Genomic DNA, 11,933 nt, shown 5'->3' with positions numbered 1-11,933 from the left:
AAGCGTAATGCTCTCTGTCTCATTTACACACACACACACAACACACACACACACACACACACACACACACACACACACACACACACACACCACACACAACCGTAATTGAGAAGCAGACCAGACCATATGCTAGTCCACATAGAAACCCCTTGAGGAGCAGACTGTCTCCTAGTCCAGATAGAAACCCCTTGAGAAGCAGACTGTCTACTAGTCTACATAGAACCCCTTGAGAAGCAGACTGTCTACTAGTCTACATAGAAACCCCTTGAGAAGCAGACTGTCTACTAGTCCACATAGAAACCCCTTGAGAAGCAGACTGTCTCCTAGTCCACATAGAAACCCATTGAGAAGCAGACTGTCTCCTAGTCCACATAGAAACCCCTTGAGAAGCAGACTGTCTCCTAGTCCACATAGAAACCCCTTGAGAAGCAGACTGTCTACTAGTCCACATAGAACCCTTTGAGAAGCAGACTGTCTACTAGTCCACATAGAAACCCCTTGAGGAGCAGACTGTCTCCTAGTCCACATAGAAACCCCTTGAGAAGCAGACTGTCTACTAGTCCACATAGAAACCCCTTGAGAAGCAGACTGTCTACTAGTCCACATAGAAACCCCTTGAGAAGCAGACTGTCTCCTAGTCCACATAGAAACCCCTTGAGAAGCAGACTGTCTACTAGTCCACATAGAAACCCTTGAGAGCAGACTGTCTCCTAGTCCCCATAGAAACCCTTGAGAAGCAGACTGTCTACTAGTCCACATAGAAACCCTTGAGAAGCAGACTGTCTACTAGTCCACATAGAAACCCCTTGAGAAGCAGACTGTCTCCTAGTCCACATAGAAACCCCTTGAGAAGCAGACTGTCTCCTAGTCACAATAGAAACCCCTTGAGAAGCAGCCTGTCTCTTAGTCCACATAGAAACCCTTGAGAAGCAGACTGTCTACTAGTCCACATAGAAACCCTTGAGAAGCAGACTGTCTACTAGTCCACCATAGAAACCCTTGAGAAGCAGACTGTCTACTAGTCCACTAGAAACCCCTTGAGAAGCAGACTGTCTACTAGTCCACATAGAAACCCTTGAGAAGCAGACTGTCTACTAGTCTACATAGAAACCCTTGAGAAGCAGACTGTCTCCTAGTCACATAGAAACCCTTTGAGAAGCAGACTGTCTCCTAGTCCACATAGAACCCCTTGAGAAGCAGACTGTCTACTAGTCCACATAGAAACCCCTTGAGAAGCAGACTGTCTACTAGTCCACATAGAAACCCCTTGAGAAGCAGACTGTCTCCTAGTCCACATAGAAACCCTTGAGAAGCAGACTGTCTACTAGTCCACATAGAAACCCCTTGAGAAGCAGACTGTCTCCTAGTCCACATAGAAACCCCTTGAGAAGCAGACTGTCTACTAGTCCACATAGAAACTCCTTGAGAAGCAGACTGTCTACTAGTCCACATAGAAACCCCTTGAGAAGCAGACTGTCTACTAGTCCACATAGAAACCCTTGAGAAGCAGACTGTCTCTAGTCCACATAGAAACCCTGAGAAGCAGACTGTCTACTAGTCCACATAGAAACCCTTGAGAAGCAGACTGTCTACTAGTCCACATAGAAACCCCTTGAGGAAGCAGACTGTCTCCTAGTCCACATAGAAACCCCTTGAGAAGCAGACTGTCTACTAGTCCACATAGAAACCCTTGAGAAGCAGACTGTCGACTAGTCACATAGAACCTTGAGAGCAGACTGTCTCTAGTCCACATAGAAACCCCTTGAGAAGCAGACTGTCTACTAGTCCACATAGAACCCTTGAGAAGCAGACTGTCTACTAGTCCACATAGAAACCCCTTGAGAAGCAGACTGTCTACTAGTCCACATAGAAACCCCTTGAGAAGCAGACTGTCTCCTAGTCCACATAGAAACCTTGAGAGCAGACTGTCTACTAGTCCACATAGAAACCCCTTGAGAGCAGACTGTCTACTAGTCCACATAGAAACCCTTGAGAAGCAGACTGTCTCCTAGTCCACATAGAAACCCCTTGAGAAAGACTGTCCTAAGTCCACATGAAACCCTTGAGAAGCAGACTGTCTACTAGTCCACATAGAAACCCTTGGAAGCAGACTTGTCTCTAGTCCACATAGAAACCCCTTGAGAAGCAGACTGTCTACTATGTCCACATAGAAACCCTTGAGAAGCAGACTGTCTACTAGTCCACATAGAAACCCCTTGAGAAGCAGACTGTCTACCTAGTCCCATAGAAACCCCTTGAGAAGCAGACTGTCTACTAGTCCACATAGAAACCCCTTGAGAAGCAGACTGTCTACTAGTCCACATAGAAACCCCTGAGAAGCAGACTGTCTACTAGTCCACATAGAAAACCCCTTGAGAAGCAGACTGTCTACTAGTCCACATAGAAACCCCTTGAGAAGCAGACTGTCTCCTAGTCCACATAGAAAACCCCTTGAGAAGCAGACTGTCTACTAGTCCACTAGAACCCCTTGAGAAGCAGACTGTCTCCTAGTCCCATAGAAACCCCTTGAGAAGCAGACTGTCTACTAGTCCAATAGAAACCCTTGAGAAGCAGACTGTCTACTAGTCCACATAGAAACCCCTTGAGAAGCAGACTGTCTACTAGTCCACATAGAAACCCTTGAGAAGCAGACTGTCTCCTAGTCCACATAGAAACCCCTGAGGCAGACTGTCACTAGTCACATAGAAACCCTTTGAGAGCAGACTGTCTACTAGTCCACATAGAAACCCTTGAGAAGCAGACTGTCTCCTAGTCCACATAGAAACCCCTTGAGAAGCAGACTGTCTCTAGTCCAATAGAAACCCCTTGAGAGCAGACTGTCTACTAGTCCACATAGAAACCCCTGAAAGCAGACTGTCTGTCTCTAGTCCACATAGAAACCCTTGAGAAGCAGACTGTCTACTAGTCCACATAGAACCCTTGAGAAGCAGACTGTCTACTAGTCCACATAGAAACCCTTGAGAAGCAGACTGTCTCTAGTCCCATAGAAACCCCTTGAGAAGCAGACTGTCTACTAGTCCACATAGAAACCCCTTGAGAGCAGACTGTCTACTAGTCCACATAGAAACCCTTGAGAAGCAGACTGTCTACTAGTCCACATAGAAACCCCTTGAGAAGCAGACTGTCTACTAGTCCACATAGAAACCACCTTGAGAAGCAGACTGTCTACTAGTCCACATAGAAACCCCTTGAGAAGCAGACTGTCCTCTAGTCCACATAGAAACCCCTTGAGAAGCAGACTGTCTACTAGTCACATAGAAACCCTTGAGAAGCAGACTGTCTCTAGTCCCATAGAAACCCCTTGAGAAGCAGACTTCTACTAGTCCACATAGAAACCCCTTGAGAAGCAGACTGTCTATAGTCCACATAGAAACCCTTGAGAAGCAGACTGTCTCTAGTCCATAGAAACCCCTTGAGAAGCAGACTGTCTACTAGTCCACATAGACACCCCTTGAGAAGCAGACTGTTACTAGTCCACATAGAAACCCCTTGAGAAGCAGACTGTCTACTATTGTCCACATAGAAACCCCTTGAGAAGCAGACTGTCTCCTAGTCCACAATAGAAACCCCTTGAGAAGCAGACTGTCTCCTAGTCCACATAGAAACCCCTTGAGAAAGCAGACTGTCTACTCTAGTCACATAGAAACCCCTTGAGAGCAGACTGTCTCTAGTCCACATAGAAACCCCTTGAGAAGCAGACTGTCTACTAGTCCACATAGAAACCCCTTGAGAAGGCGACTGTCTCCTAGTCCACATAGAAACCCCTTGAGAAGCAGACTGTCTACTAGTCCACATAGAACCCTTTGAGAGAGCAGACTGTCTACTAGTCCACATAGAAACCCCTTGAGAAGCAGACTGTCTCCTAGTCCACATAGAAACCCCTTGAGAAGCAGACTGTTCTACTAGTCCACATAGAAACCCCTTGAGAAGGCAGACTGTCCACTAGTCCACATAGAAACCCTTGAGAAGCAGACTCTGTCTCCTAGTCCACATAGAACCCCTTGAGAAGCAGGACTGTCTACTAGTCCACATAGAATCCTGAAAGCAGACTGTCTATAGTCCACATGACCTAGCTTGAGAAGCAGACTGTCTTACTAGTCCACATAGAAACCCTTGAGAAGCAGACTGTCTACTAGTCTCACATAGAAACCCCTTGAGAAGCAGACTGTCTACTAGTCCACATAGAAACCCTTGAGGAGCAGACTGTCTCCTCGTCCACTAGAAATCCCTTGAGAAGCAGACTGTCTACTAGTTCACATCATGAAACCCCTTGAGAAGCGACTGTCTACTAGTCAGCATAAGAAACCCGCTTGAGAAGCAGACTGTCTCCTAGTCCCCATAGAATCCCCTTGAGAAGCAGACTGTCTACTAGATCCACATAGAAACCCCTTGAGAAGCAGACTGTCTCCTAGTCCCCATAGAAACCCTTGAGAAGCAGACTGTCTACTAGTCCACATAGACCTTTTGAGAAGCAGACTGTCTACTAGTCCCACATAGAAAACCCTTGAGAAGCAGATGTCTACTAGTCCCCATAGAAACCCCTTGAGAAGCAGACTGTTCTCAGCGCCACATAGAACCCCTGAAGAAGCAGACTGTCTCTAGCCCATAGAAACGCCCTTTGACGACAGCATGACTGTCTACTAGTCACATAGGAAATACACCCTTGAGACGAGCATGACTGTCTCCTAGTCCTACATAGAAAACCCCTTGAGAAGCACCGACGTCTACTAGTTCCACATAGAAACGCGCCTTTTTGGGCAGGACGTGTCTACTAAGTCACCATAGAACACCCTTGAGAAGCTAGACCTGCGGTCTTACTATCCACATAGAAACCCCTGAGAAGCGACCTGGTCTCCTAGTGCCCATAGAGAGACCCCTTGAGAAGCTAAGGTACTGTCGACTAGTCCACATAAACCCTTTGAGGCGCAGACTGGTCTACTAGTCCACATAGCAACCCCTTGAGAAAAGCAGACTGTCTCCTAGGGCGTAGCAACCCTTGGAGAGCAGACTGGTCTACTAGTCCTACATAGAAACCTACCTTGAGAAGCAGATTGGGTCCTACTAGTCGCACATAGAAACCCCTTTGAAGAAGCAGACTCCTGTCTCCTAGGTCCACATCGAAACTCGCTTGAGAAGCAGACTGTCTACTTGTCCAGCATAGATCCATTGCAGAGAGACTGTCTCACTTAGTTCCACTAAGAAACCGCCTTGGAAGCAGACTGTCTCCCTAGTCCCCATAGAAACCCCTTGAGAAGCAGCCTGTTCTACCCTAGTCCATCATAGAACTTGCAGAAGCCGACTGTCCTACTTGTCAATAGAAACCCGCTTGAGTTAGCAGACTGTCTAACTAGTCCACATAGAACCATGTTGACGGAGCGACTGTCTACTAGTCGCACATAGAAACCCTTGAGAAGCAGTACTTTCTACTAGTCGCACATCAGAACGGCCTTGAGAAGCAGACTTTGTCTCTAGTCCCTCAGAAAACCCTTGAGAAGCAGACCTGTCTATCTAGTCCACATAGAACCCTGAGAAGGCAGACTGTCTCCTAGTCCCATAGAAACCCCTTGAGGGAAGCAGACTGTCTACTAGTCCACATAGAAACGCCTTGAGAAGCAGACTGTCTACTAGTCACATAGAACCTCCTTGGAGAGGCAGACTGTCTACTGTCACATGCTGGTTGAGACGTTAGGCACCAGGAGGTGAGTTGAGTTATATTATATTATCCAATCAGAAGACAGATTTACACTTACAAGATCAACGACACACCCCCTCTCCCTACATCGTTACACATCTCTGTAAGTTTCCTGTAAGACAGTAGACACTTGAGTTAACTCCCCAAGATCAGATGAAGCCTATAGCCTTTAGCTCAGCGGACACACAAAACAAGATTCAGCCATCATCATCCTCATTATCATTATCATCCTCATTATCAACATCCTCATTACCATCCTCATTATCAACATCCTCATTATCCTCATTAACCATCCTCATTGTCATCATCCTCATTATCAACATCATCATTATCAACATCCTCATTATCCTCATTTACCATCCTCATTATCAACATCATCATTATCAACAGCATCATTATCCTCATTATTATCCTCATTATCATCATCATCATCCTCATTATCAACATCATCATTATCCTCATTCTCATTGTTATCATCCTCATCATCATTGTAATCCTCCTCATCATACCCAGTCACTCTTGACACAAGAAAAAAAATGTTCCAGTATTTTCCTGTTTGACACATTTAACTGCACGGTAATATAATCAGATATCTCTTTAAACAGTTACAGAACACCTCCCACCCCCCCCGGTACTAATAACCAGTTAACTAACCTAGTACTAACTAACCCCCCTGGTTAACTAACCAAGTACTAACTAACTAACCCCCTAGTTAACTAAACGAGTACTAACTAACACCCTGGTTAACTAAACCAGTACTAACTAACTCCCCTGGTTAACTAAACTAGTACTAACTAACACCCTGGTTAACTAAACCAGTACTAACTAACTCCCCTGGTTAAGTATCAACTATAACATCCCTGTTTGGCAGTGGTCAGATAATTCCTAGACAGCATCTGAAATCACACACTGATCTCCCTATGCAGTGTACTACTTTCTACTGGGCCAGGGACCTGATCGATAACAGGTCACTATAGAGGGAATGGGCCCTCTCTGGTCAATAGCAGGTCACTATAGAGGGAATGGGCCCTGATCGATAACAGGTCACTATAGAGGGAACTGGGCCTGATCGATAACAGGTCACTATAGAGAATGGGCCCATGATCGATAACAGGTCACTAGAGAGGGAATGGGCCCTCTCTGGTCAATAGCAGGTCACATAGAGGGAATGGGCCCTCTCTGGTCAATAGCAGGTCACTATAGAGGGAATGGGCCCTCTCTGGTCAATAGCAGGTCACTATAGAGGGAATGGGCCCTCTCTGGTCAATAAAGCAGGTCACTATAGAGGGAATGGGCCCTCTCTGGTCAATAGCAGGTCCACTATAGAGGGAATGGGCCTCTCTGGTCAATAGCAGGTCACTATAGAGGAATGGGCCTGGTCTCAGAGCGATATCCAGAGATGGGTGTTGGACCGGGTTGACAGACTACTGGAGATGAACCCGGTGTGTCTGTCTGTTTCCAGTTGCAGTGACTGCTATTCTGAGGTGTGGTTGTTGGGGCTCTGTGGCACAAAATGGCTGCAGTGTGTCTGTCTGTTTCCAGTTGCAGTGAATGCTATTCTGAGGTGTGGTTGTTGGGGCTCTGTGGCACAAAATGGCTGCAGTGTGTCTCCCTGGTAACGGAGGACACTGGACCCTGAACTCTGACCCTGCTTTGGCACAGTGTTTACAGTAACGTAACATGCGTGTGTGAGTGGTGGTGGTGACAGCCTACAAGGAGGCTACGTATATTCAGCCTCCCTCCCTGTAATAACATGATGCTAACATGCTAACACGTCATAACAATTCTAGTATTCTGACAGTAAATCCCTAATCAATACAAAAAACAATACCCTGATTGATCATTAATAGTAGAAAGTCGATCAGTTCGATCAGTCGGTCAATTTGGTCCCAGAACAGTGGGAGGTCATTTGATTGGTTGATGGTGGAATGTAATTGATTGATTTGATAATCGATGAGTTAAAATCGATTGGATTCAGCATTTATAGGATTTCATACACATTGGGTCCTTCTGTCTGTTGAGTAGAAGTTGTCTTTAACCGCTGATCAGAGGTCAGATCTCCATAATGGTTCAGACTGGGTATTGGGGGGAATCTGGATCCTAGATCTGTGTTTAGGTTTAGGGTTTGCGTTGAACAGTAGATATGGGTAGTAGGGACTAGGCTATGTCCCAATTCTCTCCCTTCTCTCCCAAAGTATGCACTTGTTCACTTGAAAGGAAATGAGTGGTAAAATGGAAGCTCTACTCCAGCTTATACACCAATACAATGTTTTTACATTTGTGTTTATTTTTAAAAAAAATGTATTTAACCTTCATTTAACTAGGCAAGTCAGTTAAGAACAAATTCTTATTTATAATGACGGTCAACCCCCGGCCAGAACTGGACGACGCTGGGCAATCGTGAGCCGCCCTATTAGGACTCCCGATCACGGCCGGGTGTGATACAGCCTGGATTTGAACCAGGGTCTGTAGTGACGACTCTAGCACTGAGATACAGTGCCTTAGACCGCTGTAATAAAGCCTAGATTTGAACCAGGGACTGTAGTGACGCCTCTAGCACTGAGATACAGTGCCTTAGACCGCTGTAATAAAGCCTGGATTTGAACCAGGGTCTGTAGTGACGCCTCTAGCACTGAGATACAGTGCCTTAGACCGCCGCGCCACTCGGGAGTAGTGGACAAGGGGCTCAAGAGGGAGGAGAGGTGATTGGGACACACCCTTGGTCCTAAAACATATCCTGGTAATGAGATGAGATCTGGAGGAAGGGGTCAGGATCATGGAGCTAACGCAGCGCTGTGATTGGTCAGTCCATGTCGGGGTACTCTGGGTTAACAAATGAGAATCCCTGGAACTCTTCCTGGTCCAGGTTCATGATGACCTCCTGGTCYGGGGGGGTCAAGACGGGGGGGTGGCGTGTAAAGAAWCGGTCAAAGTTCTCTGCTTCGCGACCGCACTGTGGAGGAGGGAGAGAGAAGAGGGATGGATGYAATAAAAACACAGAAAGTAGAGGAGAAACAGAAGATAAATATAATGGAGATTGGATGGAGAGTCATCCGGTCCTCATCCACAACATAATATAAATATAATGAGTAGATGGACGGAGTAGTCATCCGTGGTCCTCATCCAACAACGGATATTATAAATAATGTAGATGGGATATGGATAGTCATTCAGTCCATCCACGAACATAAATAATATAATAATGTAGATGGATGGAGAGTCATCCAGTCCTCATCCCACAGAATATAAATATAATGTTAGTAGATGGATGAGAGTCATCCAGTCCTCATCCACACATAATATAAATTATAATGTTAATGATGGAGGGAGAGTCATCCGGTCTCATTCCAAACAGTTAATATAATATAATGAAGTAGATGGATGGAGGTCCATCCAGTCCTCATCCACACATAATATAAATATATGAGTAGATGGAGAGTCATCCGTTCCTCATCCACACATAATATAAATTATACATGGAGATGATGGAGAGTCTCCAGTCCTCATCCACAACATAATATTAATATAATGAAGTAGATGGATGAGAGTCATCAGTCCCTCAACCACAACAGAATATAAATATAATGTTAGATGGAGGGAGAGTCATCCGGTCCTTATCCACAACATTAATATAAATATATTGTAGATGGAGGGAGAGTTCTCCGGTTCCTCATCCACAACAGAAGATAAATATATGGAGATGGGTGGAGAGTCATCCGGTCCTCATCCATCAACAGAGATAATATAATGGAAGCAGGGTGAGAGTTCAATCCGGTCCCATGCCACACCATAATATTAATGAAGGAGATGGATGGAAGAGTCATCGGTCCTCATCACAACATAATATAAATATTAAGTGTAGATGGATGGAGAGTCATCCAGTCCTCATCCCCGACAACAGAATATAAATACTAATGTAGAATGGTATGGAGGTCATCCAGTCCTCATCCACACAGAATATAAATATAATGTAGATGGGATGGAGAGTATCCGGTCCTTCATCCACAACAGGAATATACATATAATGTAGACTGGATGGAGAGTCATCCATCCCATGTCCACCACAAATATAAATAAATGGTAGAGTGGATGGAGAGTCATCCAGTCTAATCCACAACAGAATATAAATATATGTAGATGGATGGAGACAGTCATCCGGTCCTCATCACAACATAAATAAATATAATGAAGATGGATGGGAGTCAATCCCAAGGTCCTTCATCACAACAGTGATAAAATATTAGTGTAGATGGATGGGTAAGTCATCCAGTCCTCATCGACAGACAGGAAAATATTAAATATATTGTAGATGGATGGAAAGTCATCCGGCTCTAATATCCACAACATATATAAATATAATGAAGAGAGCATGGATGAGAGTGCATCCAGTCCCAATCCACAACATAATTTATAAACTATAATGTAGAATGAGAGGGAGAGTCACATCCCGGTGCCTCATCCACAATACTACTAATATAATGTGATGGATGGAGAGTTCATCCGCGTACCTCATCCATGCAACATAATATAATATAATGTAGATGGATGGAGAGTCATCCGGCCTCCATCCACCACAGAATATAAATAAAATGAAGATGGATGGAGAGTCCATCCCGTCCTCATACCACCACGATAAATAATAAATATAATGAAGTAGATTGGAGACGAGTCATCCCGGTCCTCATTCCAACAACATAAATAATAAATATAACTGAAGTAGATGGATGGAGAGTCATCCAGTCCTCATCCACCAACAGAATATAAATAAATGAAGACTGGATTGGAGGAGTCATCCAGTTCCTCATCACAACCAGAAGATATATAAATGAAGTAGATGGATGGAGAGTCCCATCCGGTCCCATCCAACAACAGAATATAATATAATGAAGTAGATGGAATCATCCGGTCCTCATGCCATCAACAGACTAAAATACTAAATGGGCGATGGATGGAGAGTCATCCGGGTCTCATCCACTAACCATAATATAATATAATGTAGATGGATGGAGAGTCATCCTGGGGGTTCCGGGGGGGGGCGGGTGGGGGGGGGGTGGGGGGGAGGGGGGGGGGGGGGGGTGGGTCCTTCACCACAACATAATATAAAATATAATGGAGATGGATGGAGAGTCATCCGGTCCTCAGTCCATCACAACAGAAGATAAATATAAGAAGTAGATGGAGAGTCATCCAGGTCCTCATCACAACAAATTAATATAATTAGAAAACGGATGGTGGATGGAGAGTCATCCGTCCTCGATCCACAACATAATATAAATATCAATGAAGTAGATGGAGTCGTCGACCAAGAGATAATACAATGATAGACCCGGTCCCTCATCCACAACATAATAAATATATGAGAATATGAAGTCTCATTCATTCCACGTATATATAACAGTAGATGGAGTGGAAAGCATCGTCTCATCACCATAATTTACTTTTCATGTGGTGCATTATGCCAACTTACACACGACCCTGAGGAAAAAAATAAATAACAAACTCAAGGGGTAAAGCTGGTCATTGGATGACTGGACTACGTGACGTAAGAATGAGAATATTGATTGGATTATAATCAGCCAACGCAATCACAATTCGGACCGGACATCCTTGGACTTTTTCTTGGTTCAATGAGCCAATGAGCCCTCAGCATCCTGTGACTGGATACTAACGCAAAACCAGTGGGTTAAATATGGCTGAGCCCGTGGGACACCGGGCCGAGGGACACACGGGCTGAGGGACAACCGGGCTGAGGGACACGCGGGTCATGTGGGACCACGCGGGCTGAGGGACACCGGGCCTGAGGGACACGGCGGGGACATGCGGGGCAGGGACACCGGGCTGAGCGCACACCGGCTGAGGCCCCGGGCTGAGGGACACCGGGCTGAGGGACACCGGGCTGAGGCCTGTGATGTGACCGGTGCGTGAGGGGGAGCAGCCTTCTCTAACAAACAGTAATCTGCCGGTCATGTTGTCAACAAGGCAATCAATGGTACACTCGACCCAGAAAAAATAAACCCCTTTTCCAGCACATATTATGTATTTTATAATGTTAGGAAGGCACATATTAGCAGTTTTAACAATGTTCAAAGACTAGTTTTCACATTAGGAAGGCAACTAAAGAGTTTTAATGATTCAAACTGTTTTCATTAGGGAAGGCACATATAGGAGTTTTTTTAAATAGTTCAAACTAGTATTTCTATCAATGTTAGGAAAAAATGGC

At 45.1% G+C, this 11,933-nt stretch overlaps 3 long non-coding RNA genes across 3 annotated transcripts; 1 reads left to right on the top strand and 2 right to left on the bottom strand.

Annotated features, from left to right (window-relative positions):
- Positions 1-5,698: 5,698 nt before the first annotated feature.
- Positions 5,699-6,792, bottom strand: LOC139026770 (uncharacterized). Its single transcript, XR_011478709.1, has 2 exons — positions 6,477-6,792; positions 5,699-6,413 (listed from the first exon to the last, which is right to left on the bottom strand). It is a non-coding gene; the product is annotated as an uncharacterized lncRNA (long non-coding RNA).
- LOC139026772 (uncharacterized) lies at positions 6,612-7,095 on the top strand. The gene is made up of 3 exons (XR_011478711.1): positions 6,612-6,680; positions 6,721-6,792; positions 6,907-7,095. It is a non-coding gene; the product is annotated as an uncharacterized lncRNA (long non-coding RNA).
- On the bottom strand, positions 6,956-8,796 carry LOC139026771 (uncharacterized). The gene is made up of 2 exons (XR_011478710.1): positions 7,089-8,796; positions 6,956-7,010 (listed from the first exon to the last, which is right to left on the bottom strand). It is a non-coding gene; the product is annotated as an uncharacterized lncRNA (long non-coding RNA).
- Between the last annotated feature and the right edge of the window lie 3,137 nt (positions 8,797-11,933).

Source organism: Salvelinus sp. IW2-2015, unplaced genomic scaffold (assembly GCF_002910315.2).
Source record: "Salvelinus sp. IW2-2015 unplaced genomic scaffold, ASM291031v2 Un_scaffold5765, whole genome shotgun sequence".
Lineage (NCBI taxonomy): Eukaryota > Metazoa > Chordata > Actinopteri > Salmoniformes > Salmonidae > Salvelinus > Salvelinus sp. IW2-2015.
This window is presented reverse-complemented; position numbering and strand designations above follow the sequence as displayed.